The following is a 14,897-nucleotide window of genomic DNA, read 5'->3' as shown; positions in this document are numbered from 1 at the left end:
TCTAGAAGCAGTGCCATTCTTGTAACAAGGAGTACACCCAACGCACATGTTTCTGTTTCTAAGGCCATTCTCTGGTAAAGAGAGAAACAGCTGATACTAAGGCTGGGGCAGAAAATAGACAAGATTAGTCTGAAGCATCTTGTACCAAAACAATGAAGAAAAAGGTGAGGCATGTTAAAAGGACACAGGAACCATGCTGAAAGATCTTTTACTGGTCAAAGCCAGAACAACTTGAGCACCAAAATAAATAGTATAGTATTGGATTGTAACACAAAGTCTAAAACGAATATCCATGAGTCATGACGTTTAAATAAATAATTGAATCAATCAATCAATAGGAATGAGGAGACACATCTCCCCTATGGATGGCTTGAACATAATTTATGCAGATTCTTTTTCCTCTCAGATGTGCCCCCTCTCCATTTCTGAGAGTGGGCTGCAACTAATGACTTGCTTCCAAAAAGTAGAATGCAGCTTGATAAGATTTGATGAGAACGGTACTTCACCTTTGTGGGCTTTACCAAAAACCCAGGACTCCAGCCTATCTGTGGAAAAAACAGCTGATAAAACCAAACTGAAGACTGTTATGGGGGTGGGGGGGGGTGGAAATCTGGCCAGTGCTCTTCAGTGATTTCAGTCATCAGAGACTCAGGTTTGAGAAACTGTCACAGACTGAAGGGAGTAAGGGAGACAGGAAGACTAAACGGAGTGTAGGATTTTAAGTGGGACCCTGGAGTGGGAGAAACAAACAAACAAAACAGGGGAAATCTGAACAAATTCTGGAATTGAGACCATAAAGTTAAAAATATCAGTGCAGAACTGAATGAGTTTTGACGGTTTACTTATTAGCCATATAAACTCATGAGTTTCTAACATATTAGCTGTAAATAAATCCATCATAGTCACTAGCCTTTTTAATACTCAAACTGTCCTATATTGGCTAGTGGTAGCCCTCTTTAAATTGGCTCCGGTTTACTTTTTTTTTTTTTTTTTAATTTGCTGCAGGACACTTGTGCTCACCAGAGAGACAAGATAGTGAAAAAGCACCTCCTGTGGGGGATGGGCATGGTGCAATTCCTTCTCTATCTCTTCCACCTTTTGGGATTTGGGTCACACACATACATGCACCTGCTGTGTTTCTCAAGCCACCAAGTCTGGGCCTTGAACCATGCAATCTGCTGTATGGGATCCAGCTCACCGTAACCACTACACCCTGGATTGGCCTGCTCCCGTGCCCTTTTGATATAACTTGAGTACTCTTTAATAGCTTCCTTATTTTCTGTATAAAACATTTCCAGCTTGTCTTGTATATTTCCTGACCCCAAACTGGAATCCAAGGAGCCCGAGTTAATTATAATGGAAAGTGACAGTGGCCATATTTAGATCCAGGTTACTCATTGCCACCAGGTCAATTATTGCTTCTAGGACTTTCCAGAAGCTTGGTGAAGCTGAGAATTCAGTACACATTATAAATCTGAAATGTACAGGTTCAGACTGAAAATACCATTTGGCACTTATGGAAATGCCTTTTTTTTTTCCCCCATGTCTTCTACTAGGCATGTGAAACTCTAAACCTGATGTTTTCTCTTATAACTACCAAGTGTAACTAGAAGTAGCCTGCTTGCCTTGTGTCCTTTACAGTCGTTTTGGCCACCAAATTGTGGATGGCATTAGCCAATTGCTCTGTCAAAATGATCTCCAATAGGTACTTCTCAAAGTGAGCAAATCCTCTCTGTTTTTAAATTCAGCCAGCCAGTCTCAACTTGACATCTCTTAGTTTCTAATGTCAAAAATGACTTCTGGTTCCAGGTATTGTATCATTAGAAGTTCCACTGCAGAAAACGAAATGTACTCTAGCTAGCAGGTATTAGACTTCCAGCATTGTTACAAGGGCTGGAGGAGCAGGTTCTGGACCCAGCTTTTGGAGATGACTTTCAAAACAATACTGCAGAAAGGGTCAACCAAGATAGCCAAGCAATCAGGAAGTGAAACCACTTTCATGTCAAATAATGAGGCTGATCACAAATTGACAGTTATGTTCTCCATTTATGCCTTCCTCCTCAGCGTAATCAACCTTTCTTTCTTTCTTTCTTTCTTTCTTTCTTTCTTTCTTTCTTTCTTTCTTTTCCTTTCTTTTTTTTTTGACATGTAGAAGTTAAAAAGTGAAGCAATATTTGCCAATCAAGCCAGCTCCCCTACAGCACTTATGTCTTTGAGAAAAAAGATTTGAACTCCTTAGTGTATCTGCAAGCTCAAAAGTTGAAACAAAATCCTTTAATGAAATCAGTTACACTAGTATTAAGATTGAGCACAATTTCATAGCTAAAGCCCAGTTACATGCATAATTGCAGAATCACTTAATTTAACAGCCTATGTGAACATTTTCCATGTTTGAGATCGGTGAAACACAGACATAAAAAAGATGTCATTTTTGATAGGTACCACTAGCAGATTTATTTATTTTTAAGAGATTGCCTTAGGGCATGCGTGCTTGCTGGAGAGAGAGAGAGAGACAGACAGAAACGGTGAGAGGGAAAGTGAGAAATCACTCCCTAGAGGAGATAGCCACATCCCAATCCCTTCTCCATTCTCCACCCAGGATCTTGGGCATGCACGCACATGCACCTGGCACGTTTCAAGCCACCAGGTCCAGGACTCGAACCATAGGTGGCCATGTAGGAGTCTAGCAACATTGCCTGTATGCCATCTGCTGGCTCCAGTAGATGCATTTATGACATGTGAAGAGATACCTTGATAGCACTAGTCAAAAAGATATTTAAATCAAAAAAGAAAAAAAAAAAACCAAGGAATGACTCCACAGGCACAATTAAATATGCCAGTTAATAGATCTAGTTAAGATTGCCTAAAGAGAATTGTTCTAGGAAAAAAATGTCATTTTTTCTGCAGAAAGGTACTGTTTTATTCCATTCTCTGTTGCTAATAATAGAAATACCTGAGTCTGGGTTATTAACAAACCTAGGTGATTTATAAAGAATAGAGATTTATTTAGCTTACGGTTTGGGAGGTCCAACCTCTAAGGACCACATCTGGTGAGAGCCTTCCTGTTGGTGGGGCCTCTGCGGTCTCCAGGGGGCACAGGGCATCACATGGCAAGAGAGCGAGAGTTCCCGCGTCTATACAGGTATGCCTGTACTCCCTTCTTACAAAGCTACCAGGAATCAATCATGGAGGCCCCACCCTTGATGACTTTGTCTAATCTCAGTCACCTCCCAAAGGCCCCACCTCTTACAAACCACAGTCTGATTAAGTTTCCACCCTAACACCATTGCAATGGCTCCCCCAATTTTAACACATGAATTTGGGGGGACACATTCAAACCACTAGATATTCTGTGTTGGATCTATGGTTTTGACTCCCACAGCCCTGGTTCAGTAATGTGACATGAGCCACACATGTGGAGATCATTAAATGTTTTATACGATTTCCAGTGAGAGCTATTCCCACCCGCCCTAAAACACCAACCGTCCCTTTCTGATGTTAAGGTGCTTGAGCAGCAAAGGAGCTGTGTCATCTTAGGCTCATTCACAATGTAATGGCTAAAACGTAGGTGAATAGGAAGTGGGCCTAAGAGAAGTAAGAATGTCATGCATTTTCCTGCCACCACGGAAAACATTGCTTTTGCATCCTGATTATTTCTGACCTTTAGACTCAGCATCTTTCTCCCCTGACTCTGTCACAGTGCACATGGCTATTTCCATGGCTAGGAGTCATTTGCCTCTTCATATTCTGTATGTTTTGAAATTCCTGTCTGTAGGTACTATCACCCTCATGCACCAGCCACAAATATTTAGTGCTACTCATGTTAGAAACTAATTAAACCCACATCATAATATCGACTCTCCCGTGCCAGAAACTTGATTCTTAGCATAATAAACTTTATTTGATTCTGTAGATGTGTTCCAAAAACATGCTTTTGAAATGAATTTTAGAAATCTCTAGTTGAAGTACATTAGGAGAGTTCACTATCTATAGAGAGATCTGAAGATGAATCAGTCACTTTCTAGAGATAAAGAAAAATAACGCTTGATCACGTGCTATGGCCTGACTATCTGTGTCTCTCCAAATTACAGAACTAGAAGCCCTCATCCCCACTGTGAGAGCATTTGGAAGTGGGCTCTGTGGGTAGTAATTAGAGATTTCTTAGGTCATGAGGACAGGGCCTTCATGATGTAATGAACACCTTGCAAGAGGCTGAGGAGAAGAGATTTCTCTCTCCCTGAGCCATGTGAGGATACGGTGAGAAGCTAACCATCTACTTATGAGGAAGCATCCCTCGTTAGACACCAAAGCTTCCAACAACTTGACCTTGAACTTCCCAGCCTCTAACTGTGAGAAATAAATGTGCATTGTAGAAGCCACCCACTCTGTGGTACGTGTTACAGTCACCAGAACTTTCTAAGACAACTCTTCAATAAAGAAAGCCATGATCTATTATTTATGCTCTTTATAAATCTAAATTTGCTTCAAGGGAAGAGGTCCATCTGTATCATATCAGGAAATTTATCATAATATATTCCTTTTAGCATATTCTTTTAATTCCTTTCCATTCAAATTCAATTTGTTCATAGGATTGATGGCTCTAAACCATTTGAAAGCGGTCAAAGATAAAGAACAAACATGTAAGATTTCTGCTTCACCCAACATTCAATCCAGTGTTAGCACTGTAAGGAAAGCTATAAACAGTAGGGTTACCCCTCACCCTTTCAAGAGCTTAGCATACAGAGTTTGCCAACATGTACTGTAAATAGTGGCTGTTTCTCTCAACAGTAGATGCCACAAGGCAGTCTCTTCTACCACATTGTGTTATTTAAAAGTTATCTGCTTTTTTGGCTGCCGTTCAAAGGAGTTCTTTGCCTGTAAATCCTCTTTATCTCATGCTATGGTTGAAGTGAAATCTTGGCACAATTTCAGTACGTTTGTCTTCTTGTACAGGGAAGAAAAAAATTAAAGGCTCCAGAGACTTGACACTGTTCGGAGAATGGTCATGAAACAGTGGGGAGTCCTGTTGGCTATTCAGAAGGGTAATGCCACTAAGCACCCATGGCGTAAAATAAGATCTCCTTGCATGAGAGGCAGCCAGCCACATTATAAAGAAGATCATTTAGAAGCCTGAATGGTGGCGTTTCAAAGTAAATAATGTTCATTGTGTACTTGACTCCAGGCCTTTAAAATCAGCTTAACTTAGTGGCCAAGGTGCACGAGGAGTAGTTATTTCATTCGTAGGCTAGTTCTTACATTCCTTTGATTCGGAACTCAATTTCTGTAATTGACACCATGGAGAAAGCTTGCTTCCTAGAGATGATGAGCTAAAGATAAAATAGGGTACATCCCACTTAAAGAAAAAGAGCGATAGCAGGTGTCTGGGACAACATATCCTTTCGAGATAACATCTCACTCTCTCACTCTGTCACTTCTTCCAGTGCGGACCGTCTCTCTGCATGGAATGTGTAATCCGTGCCGGTGGCTGAAAGGTACAAGCTGCCGTCAGCCCAACCCCTGGGCGTGAAGTGATTCTCCCAGTTTAGTTTCTGACACTGTGTTTGTCTTGCAAATCAAACAGGTCAAGTGGTAGTGCAGTTGAACTCAGGTGGAAAAGGTCCTGGGTTTGCATCCAAGAGCCTCACCGACCCCACGAGTGTGCACAAATGTACCCATGAGCCAGGTGGACTGAGACAAGCGGATTGTAGTAGGCGGACTCTATTGGGGGTGTGAGCGCTCTCTCTCATGGAAGAAATGAATGAGTGCCTTTTTAACGTAAGAAGAAATGGAATCATTATGACTGTTTAACAAAGAATCCCCTGAGCTTAGAATATCTGGATTGATCTAAATAAAGCCCAGAGCAGAATCGCCGAATAAACCATACCAGGTACAGCGTAGTTAAGGGACTTCCCAAGACAGCCAGCGTCCTGATAGTGGAAGGAATGGCTCTGCGAGCTCTCTTCTTTACTTGTTATGGTCAGTTGTGTTCAATCCAAAAGCACATCCGAGGGGACTTGACAAGTTTGTAGAGGAGTCCATGGGGTGCCGGCGCGGCACAGCGCGGTCGCCATGGCAGAGCTGCAGCAGCTCTGGGTACAGGAAGTGGTGGACTCGGTGGTGAAGAGTGTGGAGCGAGAGAATTGGAGCGAGAAGATGCAAGGCCTCTTGTCCCGGTGCGGCTCCAGCGGCTGTGAGGACAACCAGGCATTTTTGCAGCAGGTGCACTAGTACATCCAGCGCCGCCATGTGCCTCTGGCCCCCAGCCCAGGTCTCGGTGCTCAACAAGCTGGAGAAGTTCCAGGACACCTGGCCCGGTGCGCGGTGCATTGCAACGACAAAGCCAAAGATTCCATAGCTGCAGGGAGCAAGGAGCCTCCGGTGAAGCGGCAGCTGCACAGTTGCTTGTCCAGGTGTGTGGATGACCACGTGCACCTCATCCTGACCATGACCAAGATGAAGGAATCACTGTCCTCTGTGGAGAGGTAGAAGTCTTTGCTAGTGACTTCTGGGGCTTGGGGGCAGGAATCTATTTTTAAAAAACAATGGGAATTTTAGTCTTTTAAATAAAGTTTACGGAGAAAATAAGGATGGCGACAAGTTTAAGGCATATGTCACTTACCTGTGAACACTGGTTCCTTTATCTTTTAATCCTAGAAAGTGAAATGGAAAAAACGGGTGCTAACATTTGGGCCAGAGAGAGCGCAAGAGAGCATTTTAGAACCTGAGTTTCAGGTGTCAGGTGCTTGTCCTGACAGTAGGACTCTCCCTGTCACCAAGTGAGAGCTCTCCAAGGAACTAGATTCTTCCTACACAGGTACCGATGTACTGTGTAAGACACAAATTTAGAAAGGTAAAAGGTTTCTCGTCTTTGTTTTGCTTGGTTTTGTTTTGTATACAAGGGCATAGAGTTGATGTAAATGTGGCGTTCAAAGGGAGAGTAGTCTGAATAACAGCTTTGAAACAGTTCTTTGTGGATATTCTTTACTGGCCATCAGATGTGGATGTGTATTTCTTTTCTTTTCTTTTCTTTTCTTTTCTTTTCTTTTCTTTTTCTTTTTTTTTTTTTTGAGAGGTTTTTGCCATAGGGCACATGCGCTCGCCAGGCAGACAGAGAGAGACCGAGAGACCGCAGGCAGACAGAGAGAGACAGAGAGACAGAATAGAATGAATCACTCCCCGCCCCCTCCAGGGAGGATGGCCACACAGCAATCCCTTCTCCTCCATTCTCCTCTCGGGATCTTGGGCACACATGCACATGTGCTCGGCATGTTTTTAAGCCACCGGATCTGGGACTTGAACCGCAGTCGACTACATGGAGTCCAGAGACATAGCCATTACACTAACTGCTGGTCCCTGGATGTGTATTTCTTCAAATTCTTACACATCACGTCTTTCATCTCCTGGAGACCAGGTAAAAACAGAAGGAGCAGCATGGAGTGTGGAATGCAGAGGCTCTGTCTTACTGACTGGTTGGCCTTGAACCTGTCTACTGAGAACTTACAGTAAGTTCCCCTTGAGAAGAAAGAGGGTTTGGGTTGGGATACATACTATACTGGTGTCCAAGAAGAGAGTTGTGTAGTATGAGATTTGGAACTCGTGGTTTTCCTAGAGCAGAATGGAAGAAAGCCAACACCTAGCATGGCTTACCTTAACCCCGAGTTCACAGAGTCCTACTGAGACAATCCCCACAGAAAAGTCAAGGGGAGGAAAGTAAGCAACTCAGCCAGGAAGAGCTGGGGAATCCTTTAGGGCAAAGGAGGGGCCGCTCTCCATTACCAGGTACCATTTTTCCTGGGGCCTTTGCAACCTCCCAGTGGGCTATGAGCCCATGTGGCACCTTCTCCTTTTGATAAGGACCTTGTTGTCTTTTTGTCAGATTATTACTTGAAATGCTAATACAGCCTATCTGCTGTTTCTAGGCTATGATATATTTTCCTAGTGTTTTGGTTTTTAAAAAATAAAGTTTAATCTTTCCCCACAAAGAAAAAAAGCTTGCAGAAAATGAAATCATAGTATAAGTTTATTTTGGTGCGAAAATTTTTTGGGGGGGAAATTCAGCTTAATTTTCTCATAATGTGTACTTTCCATTGACTTTTTGAAGACCTCTTCATAGACTTATTTAGGTCAGAATTTTGAGTCAATCTCTTTTGGGATTTCTTAGCTAAATTGGGCTAGAGAGTTCAACTAGATCATGACTTACAAATGGTTGCAGGTAAAAGGCAAGTCTGAGCTCAAGACTTTCCAGTGACAGGTGGTGGCTTCATCCTGATCTGTGGAGGGTCCTTTAGCCTGCACTTAGGGGACCCTCCATATTTGATGGGCCACCCCATCCTGCATGAATCTACCTGCAAGGCAGAAACATTTTGGGTATAATAAGTTCAGTTTCCATAAATTATTAGTTTGGGGTGAGTCTTTCACATCAAAACTGTTATATTTTCTATCATTTATTTCGAGAAATGCCAAGAAAAATACATTCAAAACAAATTCAAATATTTAACACTTTCAATAAACTAAACCTAAGTCCTTAGACAATAGGGGAAAAAAAAGCAAAAGAAGATACATAATAATAGTGGTAAGTTCTTTTGAAATAAATACAGGCGAAAGATCTTTTTAAATTATAACAATGAAAAGTCTTAATTATTAACTAGTTAAAGATTTTATGATATTAATTAGTGAAATTATGTAAGCTGACAAAAATTGTAACATGAAGAAAAGTCATCTATGTAAAAATGTTAAAGAATCTTCCATTTTGATTAAATCTCAAATATCAGGACATTCTGAAGGAGTTAATAATTCCTTGAACAACTGATTACTAGCATGGAGGGTCTATTGTAACAGCTGATTTTAGGAGGTGAAGGACTTATTTTATTTTATTATTTTTCTTTTTATTTTTAATTGCCAGAGGGCATGTGTGCTCACCACAGAGAGAGAGAGAGAAAGAAAAACCTCCCAATGGGTTATCGTCACACTGCAGTCCCTCTTCTCCGTTTCTCCCTCCTGTCAGGATTTGGGTCAAACACACACACACAATTGACTAGCATGTTTTTCAAGCCACTGGGGCCAGGATTCAAACCCCTGTCAACCACGTGAGATCTGGCTCCTTTACCCACTAAGAGGGTTTATTTTAAATATGACTTCTCTGTAAGAATTAAAAAATTGAAAAGAGAGAAAATATTCTGAAGTCTTTAAAGAAAGACTGAGACCAACTTCAGATAAAGACCAAGTGCCAAAACAAACACCTAAACAGAAATGATTTTGTTTTCTTCTGTTCAAAATAGAGTTAAATTATTCACTTCAGCTCTAGTCTCTACCTATCTTTTGTAAACACATTCTTAACTCTGCAGAAAAGAAAATGTAGTTCTTCATATGTTTCACTTACTGAATGAAGTGAATTTTTCATCACAGTCACAATGTGATGACTTGATCCTTACCCATGAAAAAGCATAAGCTGATGTAGTTTTACTGCTCTTACTATTCAGGCTTCTATCACTAAGTAACATTAATGATTTTGTTTTTATTCCATTAGTATTGATCATACATGATATTAGATTTCACGTGGCCTTGCATTTCTGAATTATGGTCATTACATTTGTGAGCATTTTTCTGAACCTAATCCAAGTCAAAGCCATCATTCTAAGCTTGACATTGCTAATTACAGTACTTGGAAATTAATTAGCTCAAATAGAAAATTAGTGTACATTATCCTTATTTAAAAGAAGATTGCTGAAAATATATTACAGTTTTGCTGATGAGAAATAGTTCCAATATTTATTTTTCTTTAGCTTCACAATTTTATATTTTAATTGATTCCCCAGAGTGGACACAGAGCTAATGTTATTAGAAGTTCCATTATTTACTAGCCTTGAGTACTGTAGCTTATGATCTGATGGCTCTACGATGGTTCTCTAAGTATCTTCAATCAAGATAAAAGTCATCTTAAAGGCTAAAGTCAAGGACAGGATCCATGTCTGCTAAAATAATCAGCTATTATTTATTACTTCAGCCTTAAAAACAAGGCAACTGGAGTCCACTTCTAGGACCATTTGTCCCATGACCCAAGTAAAGCATTCAGTGTTTTGGAGCTCTGTAACTGAAACAGATACCTAGAGACATATTTAAGGCATGAGGGAACTTGTTAGTATTAGGACTGCTTGGGAAAATTACCTGCTTTGGAGAGCATGTTGTATGGTACCAGCAATATTAGAAAAGAAAACTCAAAATTATTTAAAAATAATACTTATATTCTAGAATTATAGATTTCCATGCTTTAAGATGAAAAAAGAACTGAATTTTGGGGCTAGCCTGTAGCGTGGTTAAGGTGGCTAGATCTGCACAGTCAAATCACTAACCCAGCGCTAGGCACATGTGCAAGCTTGCCCCAAACCCCAGAGGACAATGGAAGAGAAAGGATTGCAACGTGATCATTCCCCCAGGGAGTGCTTTCTCATTTTTCCTCTCTCTCTCTCTCTGTCTCTAGCAAGTACATATGCCCTATAGCAAATTATAAGATAAAATAAAAATACTAAGTAAAATATTTCTTTCTTAACATGTGAGAAGTGATCAAATGAAAGTTTAAATGGCCAAGTAGAAACAGAGTCCATCTATGGACAGGGGCATTATTAACATTACTCATCAGAATAAATGCTAAAAAACAAGTTGCTGACCCTATTGAAGTGACAAGTACATTAGCAGAATGTATGAAGAACTTTCAGATAAACAAAATGACTCACTATGGAACCAGAATGCATACTGGAAGTGATAATGAGAATCGTGCCAAGAATGCACAAATTAAACATTTTCTTTTTCTTTTTCTTTTTCTTTTAGAGAGGTTTTTGCTATAGGGTGCGTGCACTCACCAGAAAGACAGAGAGAGACAGAGAGACAAAAAGCGAGAAATCACCCCCCAGAAGGGCAGGTGACAATCCCTTCTCCTCCATTCTACTCTCAGGATCTTGGGCATGCACACACACACGCCAGGCGTGAGTTTAAGCCACCAGGTCTGGGACTCAAACCCCGGTCGACTACATGGGAGTTCAGTGACATAGCCATTTATGCTAACTGCTGGCCCCCAAATTAAACACTTTCTGAGTAAGAATTTCTTGGGTCCCTATTAATTTCCCTAGTTCATTGGTATGAAGTTCGAGATAGTTGGGCTATTGACCCCTTTATCTATTCTAGCAGCCTGGATAATAATAGATTCCCCAAAAGGAAATAACATAAGACCACAGAGAAAAAAAAAAAAGGCAATAAAAATCCATTGTGTTTTTTTCAGAAATCCTTTTTCTCTAAAAATCTAAAAATCCATAAATATTTTTATCCATGTAAGTTAGAGAATCCACGATTCTGTTCGTTGGGGGCAGCCTGAATCTATTTGGAGAGGTCCACCCATTCTCTTATTTCTGCTATTTATATTTTGAACGTCTTATTTGTTTCCATTTTTGTTATTTTAAAGAAGACTGCAGCTGCACCTCTTTTTTTTTCTTTCACAAGGGCTAGATTTAATTATCTAATACATTGAGTCTACCTTTTTAAAAAAAGAATTCATCCTGAGTTGTTTTGGTACATACAAAACAGATATTAAAACCATTACTTATTTCTATTTTAAAACCCATTCAACTTAATCCTTGGGTATCCCTAGAGAATACAAGTTAAAAAGCTGCTGTTTCATGTGTGAGAAGTTTACTGTTCTTGAGACTCACAGTTCAGACATGTCTCGACTCCAGCAGTTAGGGAGTGAAGGGCTGCCAGATGGCAAGTGAGTGCACTTTGTAGAAACACAAATATTTACTAAGAGGAGAGAGGAGCAGGATATCATTACTCAGACTGTTGTCTTTATTTACTCTCCCTTTGACTGCCTAAGAAGGCAGGAATGTAGATAGAGAAGGGACAGAGCGTCCTTAACCTCAGAGGGTTGAATATTCACATCAAAATTTGTTTTTTGGTTACTACTGATTCAGGCTCTGAGCTTAATAGAATTTCAATGTCCTTTGATAAGAATAACATAAGCAAAAACAGTAGATTGGGTTTGAAAAAGTAGAGAGTCTCTGAAACACACAAGGTATTTCCAGACTAGAAGGGATCTTCTCACGGATGTCCGTCTGGCCTAGGATTCCATATTGCATCCAGTTGTCAAGTCCCGTCTCTATCTGGTAGTTTCTCGGTCCGTCTTTGTCTTTCATGACCTTTGAAGAGCACAGGTCAGATACTTTCTAGAGTGCTTCTCAGTTTGGATTTGTACAGGTTTTCTCATGGTTAGGTTGGGGCTATGCATCCTTGGCAAAAATCCTGCAGAAGCAATGGGTGCCCTCACAGTGCATCGTATCAGGAGGCACGTGCTGTCAACCTCTTCCTCTGGAGGATGTGTGTTTCGACCACTTGTGAATGCGGGGTCTATAATGTGAGCTCCACTAAAAGGTTACTATTTTCCCTTTCGAATTCATGAGTATCTATGGAGAGATACTGTGTGTCTGCATAATATCCTACCTATCTCTCATAGTGAGTTCACCCCTAATTTTAACACCCCAAAATGATTCTTGCTGGGGCCGGTTGGTAGCGTAGTGGTGAAGGCACTGAACACCCTCTTCGTCAACTACGGTTCCAGTCCAGGCTGGTGGTTTCAAACTCATGCCAGGTGTGTGTGTGTGTGTGTGTGTGTGTGTGTGGTGTGTGCCCAAGACCCTGAGAGGAGAACAGAGAAGGGATTGCAGTGTGACCATCCACCCAGGGGATTTCTTGCTTTCTGTCCCTCCTTCCTGTCTTTGCCCTATAGCAAAAAAAAAAAAAAAAAAAAAAACCTTTAAAAAAAAAAAAAATTAAAATCTTCGCCCGTGTGTGTGTGGTGTGTGCCCAAGACCCTGAGAGGAGAACAGAGAAGGGATTGCAGTGTGACCATCCACCCAGGGGATTTCTTGCTTTCTGTCCCTCCTTCCTGTCTTTGCCCTATAGCAAAAAAAAAAAAAAAAAAAAAAACCTCTAAAAAATAAAAAAATTAAAATTCTCGCCCACAGTAATTACTGCTATCTTGTTTGCTTTATGATAATTTCCGTTTCTATCATTCTTTCTCCGTATACTAACTGGAATTCTACTGTAAGAAAGAGCTCCTCCCTTTTTCTGCATTTACATAAGCACCTTGGAAAATATATAACTTTATTTTAAGGTTTTTGCCATAGGGCCTGCAAGCTCATGGGGGGGGGGTTGGGGGGGAGAGAGCAACAGTGAGAAGGAAAGTGAGAAATCACCCCCAGGGGGATGGTCATGCCACAATCCCTTGTCCTTCATTCTCCCCTTGGGATTTTGGGCATGCACGTGCATGCACCCAGTATGATTTTAAGCTACTAGGTTTGGGAATAGAACTACCAGCCACCATGTGGGTGTCCAGTGCCTTAACCTCTGCACCACATGCAGGTCCCAAGAATATATAGTATTTTTTTAATTTGAAATTATGGCAAGCTTTATGAATAAGGCACAAAACAGTCATAAATGAAAATGTTGATGCTTAATTATGAAACAAAAAAACCTCCACCAAATCATTGTACATGGGGCCTGATGGTTAAGGCGTTGGACTCCCGCATGACTGACCTCAGTTCAAGTTCCAGACCTGGCAGCTTGCTTTCTCTCTTTCTCACTTTCTGTCTCTCTCTGGTGAGTGCACGTGCCCTATAGCAAATTTTAAAAATAATAATAATACATAAAATTAAAGAAATAATTATTCTTTAAAAAAATCATTGCCCACCAGTGTTACAACTCTAGGAATTTGTCTAGTCAGTTTTCTAGAAAAAAACTTCTCAGATAGAACACAAAATCATTAGAAAAAGTACTAACTACGTATTTAGAAAAAAAAATCGCCAATTCACACTATTATCTATGTGGTGTATATTATATAATATGGAGAAAATGCTTACAAATTTAAAAAGAACAACAATCTAGATAAAATGAATAAGTGACATGACGTTAACAGGAAAGGAATGATACATGACTTCCAATTGTGTGGAGTTGACGCAACCTCATCCCTACGCAGAGGAAGGCCACCACCCACAGTTGTACGGCTCGAACTTGGCAGAGTGAGAGGACGCCACTCCTGTCAAGGCATATGTGAAACGCGCCTCTTCGATCTCTGCAGTGCACGTCTAGCACAGCCGTGTGGTATAGGTGCGCATAAGAGAAATGCAGCCTGTCCCATAATGTCATGCTAATTTACACTCATCAGAATGTCAAACATCAGAAGTTTGATAGCACCCTTTACTAGAATATGCAAAACAGGCACTTTCAACCTGATGGATTTTAAATAAGTATAACCTTCGTAGAATAAATCATCAATATCAAAGGTACACACTGGCACATAAAAGAAATAATATGTCTTCAAGACCATGTCAGCATTATTTGTAATTGCATCAACGTAAATATTCCTGAGGGGACTGATAAAATAAATGATGATTTATTCACTGATGGAATAATACGTAGCTGTTAATAAAAAGTCGGCTGGGGACGAGCAGATGGCATAATGATTATGTTGCTGGACCACCATGTAGTCAGTTGACTGTGGTTCAAGTCCCAGACCTGGTGACTTAAACTCACACCAGATGCATGTGCATGCGTGCCCAAAATCCCAAGAGGAGAATGGAAGACAAGGGATTGCTGTGTGGCTATGCCCCCTAGGGGGCTTCTCCCTTTCTGTCTCCCTGTCTCTCTGGTGAGTGCATGCACCCTATAGCACAAAGAAAAAAAAGCCTCTCAAAAAAAAAAAAAAAAAAAAAGGCTGTATGCATTGATTGATTTCTAATATTTTTAAGGAGATGTTAAAGCAGAAAGAAGCAAGGTTCAGACCCACGTGAACATTACACTGCCAGAGGTGGAGAATAAATTTGGGAGACACACGAGTGGGTAATAAAAGCTGTTGT

The 14,897-nt window shown here is 40.7% G+C and overlaps 1 pseudogene; it reads left to right on the top strand.

Annotated features, from left to right (window-relative positions):
• The first annotated feature begins 6,069 nt into the window (after window positions 1–6,069).
• LOC102497853 (protein FAM136A-like) lies at window positions 6,070–6,486 on the top strand (annotated as a pseudogene).
• Window positions 6,487–14,897: the final 8,411 nt, after the last annotated feature.

The sequence above is a fragment of the Tupaia chinensis genome, unplaced genomic scaffold, assembly GCF_000334495.1.
Source record: "Tupaia chinensis unplaced genomic scaffold, TupChi_1.0 Scaffold000001_1, whole genome shotgun sequence".
NCBI classification, from domain to species: domain Eukaryota; kingdom Metazoa; phylum Chordata; class Mammalia; order Scandentia; family Tupaiidae; genus Tupaia; species Tupaia belangeri.
Note: the sequence above shows the minus strand (reverse complement) of the source record. Positions and strands in the feature narration are given on the sequence as shown.